Source organism: Triticum aestivum, chromosome 3A, assembly GCF_018294505.1.
Source record: "Triticum aestivum cultivar Chinese Spring chromosome 3A, IWGSC CS RefSeq v2.1, whole genome shotgun sequence".
Taxonomy (NCBI): Eukaryota; Viridiplantae; Streptophyta; class Magnoliopsida; order Poales; family Poaceae; genus Triticum; species Triticum aestivum.
The window spans coordinates 92,484,970-92,489,917 of NC_057800.1; positions in this window are offsets into that span (position 1 = coordinate 92,484,970).

The window sequence follows — 4,948 nt, forward strand, 5'->3', positions numbered from 1 at the left end:
CGTAAGCGTACGCGTAATGTCGGTCCGGGCTGCTTCATCCAACAATACCGCCGAACCAAAGTATGACATGATGGTAAGCAGTATGACTTATATCGCCCACAACTCACTTGTGTTCTACTCATGCACAACATCAACACATAAAACCTGTCTCGGATGCCACTGTTGGGGAACATAGTAATTTTAAAAAATTCCTACGCACACGCAAGATCATGGTGATGCACAGCAATGAGAGGGGAGAGTGTTGTCTATGTACCCTCGTTGACCGGAAGCGGAAGCGTTATAACAACGTGGTTGATGTAGTCGTACATCTTCACGGCCCGACCGATCAAGCACCGAAACTACGGCACCTCCGAGTTTTTGCACACGTTCAGCTCGATGACGATCCCTGGACTCTGATCCAGCAAAGTGTCGGGGATGAGTTCCGTTAGCACGATGGCGTGGTGATGATCTTGATGTTCTACCGTCGCAGGGCTTCGCCTAAGCACCGCTACAATCTTATTGAGGACTATGGTGGAGGGGGGCACCGCACACGGCTAAGAGACCAATGATCAATTTGTGTATCTCTAGGGTGCCCCCTGCCCCCGTATATAAAGGAGTGGAGGAGGGGGCCGGCCAAGGAGGGTGGCGCGCCCAAGGGGGGGAGTCCAACTCCCACCGGGAGTAGGACTCCCATTTTTCCTATTAGGAGTAAGAGAGGGAAGGAAGAGGAAGGAGGGAGGAAGGACAGGATGGCCGGCCCCCTTCCCAATTCGGATTGGGCTTGGGGGGGTGCGCCCCCTCCATTGCTCCTTTCCCCTCCTTTCCACTAAGGCCCAATAAGGCCCATATACCTCCCCGGGGGTTCCGATAACCTCTCGGTGATCGGGTATTGTCCCAATCTTACCCGGAACCTTTCCGGTGTCCAAATATAGTCGTCCAATATATCGATTTTTATGTCTCGATCATTTCGAGACTCCTCGTCAAGTCCGTGATCACATCCGGGATTCCGAACAACCTTAGGTACATCAAAATATATAAACTCATAATGAAACTGTCATCGTAGCGTTAAGCGTGCGGACCCTACGGGTTCGAGAACAATGTAGACATGACCGAGACACGTCTCTGGTCAATAACCAATAGCGGAACCTGGATGCTCATATTGGCTCCTACATATTCTACGAAGATCTTTATCAGTTAGACCGCATAACATCATACGTTGTTCCCTTTGTCATCAGTATGTTACTTGCCCGAGATTCGATCGTCGGTATCTTAATACTTATTTCAATCTCGTTACCGGGAAGTCTCTTTACTCGTTCCATAATATGTCATATCGCAACTACTCATTAGTTGCAATGCTTGCATGGCTTATAGTGATGTGCATTACCGAGTGGGCCTAGAGATACCTCTCCGACAATCGGAGTAACAAATCCTAATCTCGAAATACGCCAACACAACAAGTACCTTCGGAGACACCTATAGAGCACCTTTATAATCACCTAGTTACGTTGTGAAGTTTGGTAGCACAAAAAGTGTTCCTCCGGTAAACGGGAGTTGCATAATCTCATAGTCATAGGAACATGTATAAGTCATGAAGAAAGCAATAGCAACAAACTAAACGATCAAGTGCTAAGCTGACGGAATCGGTCAAGTCAATCACATCATTCTCCTAATGATGTGATCCCGTTAATCAAATGACAACTCATGTCTATGGTTAGGAAACATAACCATCTTTGATCAACGAGCTAGTCAAGTAGAGGCATACTAGTGACACTCTGTTTGTATATGTATTCACACATGTATTATGTTTCCGGTTAATACAATTCTAGCATGAATAATAAACATTTATCATGATATAAGGAAATAAATAATAACTTTATTATTGCCTCTAGGGCATATTTCATTCACCCTGAGCTACACTGTCATAGCTACCAACCTTGACAGCAAATAGGAAAGCGAGCTTGGCGATTTCCTCCATGAGAATCAAGACATATTTGCATGGTCTTCGAAAGACATGCCGGATGTTCTCACGGATTTCACTGAGCACAAGCTACATGTAAGAGCAGATGCCAAACCCGTCATACAGCACCTCCCCTGATTGTCGAGGAGAAGAGATGAATTGTTGGAGAAGAGATCACCCACATATTGGCAGCCGGCTTCCATGATGAAGAAGAACAACAAGTGGCACATGTGTATTGATTACACTAGTCTCAACAAAGCCTGCCCCATGGATCCGCTTGCCTTGCCATACATTGACCAAGTGATAGACTCCACAGCCGGATCCGAGCTGTTGAGTTTCTTGGATGCCTACTCAGGTTATCACCAGATCAAGTTGATTCTGGCAGACCGCCTGAAGACCGCCTTCATCACACCGTTCGATCCTTCTATTACCTATCACTAACGTTCGGCTTCAAGAATGCCGGCGCCATGTTTTAGCATTGCCTGCAGAAGTGCCTCCTCCAGCAACTCGGCAGGAATGCCCACATCTATGTGGACGATATTGTGGTGAAGATGGAGAAGCGCGGTAGCTACTGGAAGATCTCAAGCAGACCTTTGAAAATATGCGTCAATTTCAGATCAAGCTCAACCTAGAGAAGTGTGTGTTCGGAGTACCAGCCGACCATCTCCTTGTTTTCCTGGTCTCAGAGCACGAAATTGAATGCAACCCTCTTAAGATCAAATCCATCAAGAGGATGGACGTACCCACCCGACTGTGAGATGTCCAAAAATTCACCGGCTGCTTGGCATCCATCAGCCGCTTCATCAGTCGGCTGGGTGAGAAGGACCTCCCCTGTACCAACTCCTGAAGAAAACCACTTAGTTCGAGTGGAATGACAAGCCAGATGAGGCCTTTCTCTAGCTCAAGAAGATGTTGACCACGCCGCCTATCCTAGCCGCGCCGGCTGCTAAGGAGCCCATGCTCCTATACATCGCCGCCACTAGCCGGGTGGTCAGCACAGTCATGGTGGTTGAGCGCAAGGAAGATGGCAAGGTTCTGCCAGTCTAGAAACTAGTGTATTACTTGAGTGAAGTACCATCGGCTTCCAAGCAGAACTACCCCCACTACAAGAAGATGTGCTACGGCGTGCACTTTACGGCCAAAAAGCTAAAACCATATTTTCAAGAGCACCCCATCACGGTTGTTTGCACTGCTCCGCTTGCTGAGATCATAGGCAGCCAAGATGCTTCTGGCCGAGTGGCACAATGGGCCATCGAGTTAGCTCCCTACACCATCTTCTACCAGCCTCGCACCACCATCAAGTCCCAAGAGCTGGCTGATTTCCTCATCGACTTGGCCGAGACCCAGTACTTTCCGCCAGCGCCGGACTACACCCATTGGCCGATGCATTTTGACGGTTCGAAGATGCGCACCAGTTTGGGAGCCGGTATCATCCTCACCTCTCCCAAAGGTGACAAGCTCAGATACTCATTACAAATCCATTTTGATGCCTCCAACAATGTGGCCGAGTATAGGCACTAGTACACGGACTCCGGCTTGCCAAAGAGCTCGGCATTCGCCGGATTCTGTGCTACTGTGACTCCGACTTGGTGGTCCAACAATCATCTGGCGACTGGGACGCCAAGGATGCAAACATGGCAAGCTACCACTTCCTCGTCCAGCAACTCAGCGGATATTTTGAAGGGTGCGAGTTCCGTCATGTGCCATGAAGCGACAACGAGCAGCAGATGCCCTGGAACGGATTGGCTCCACCCGGCAAGCCATACCAGTCGGTGTGTCCCCTCAGCGCCTTCTCAAGCCATCCATCAAGCCTTCACCAGATTCTGATTCTATCTTCGTGCCAGCTGCCACTGAAACAGCCGGATCTGACTCCAAAACTTCAGCAGTCAGCCCGGGGACTTTGGCAGGTGGCCCGGGGACTGCAGCAGTCGCACCCGGCCCGGGGACTGCAGCAGTTGCACCCGGCCCGGGGACTTCAGATCCTGGCCCAGGGACTTCAGCAGTCGCACCCGGCCCAGGGACTTCAGATCCCGGCCCGAAGACTTCACTAGTCGGCTCGGGGACTTCAATGACACAACAAGCGGCGGCCGACTCCAGGCCGCCACCTCCCAAGCCAACCGCCCCAGTATAAGCGGCAATACTGACAGTGGAGGAAGTCTCAGCACCATCATGATCTCAGCCCACCCTCAACTTTCTGGTGAACAAGTAGCTGCCAACCGATGAGATCTCGGCCCGACAGGTGCAACGCCGGGCAGCAGCATACACCATCTTCAACAGGGAACTCGTGAGGCACAGTGTCACTGGTGTATACCAGCGCTGTGTAGAACCGGAAAAGGGCCATGCAATCCTCCAAGATATCCATCAAGGCGAGTGTGGCCACCACGCGGCCTCAAGATCACTTGTTGCCAAAGCTTTTCGTCATGGTTTCTTCTGGCCGACTGCTCTAGAAGATGCCAAAGACTTGGTCAAGAAATGTAAGGGATGCCAGAAGTTCAGTTCCAAGCAACAATTTGCCGGCTTCTGCACTCAAGACCATTCCCCTTGCCTAGCCTTTTACCGTCTGGGACTGGACATGGTGAGAATATTCAGGACAGCACGCAGCGGCATGACTCATCTGCTTGTTGCCGTGGACAAATTCACCAAGTGGATATAAGCGAAGCCAATCAAGAAGTTGAACGGTCCGACTGCTATGACTTTCATAGCAAACATCACCACTCGGCAGGGCGTACCTCACAACATCATCACCGACAATGGCACAAACTTTGCCAAGGGCGCCTTGGCCCGTTTTTGTGCGACGCAGGGCATCCGACTGGACTTAGCATCCATTTCCCACCCATAGTCAAAGGGTCAAGTCGAGCGAGCAAACGGCCTCATCCTGTCCGGAATCAAGCCCCGACTGGTCGATCCATTGGAGCGTTCGGCCGACTGCTGGATCGACAAGCTGCCGGCCATCCTCTAGAGTTTGTGCACCACTACGAACAAGTCAACTGGCTTCACACCCTTCTTCCTCGT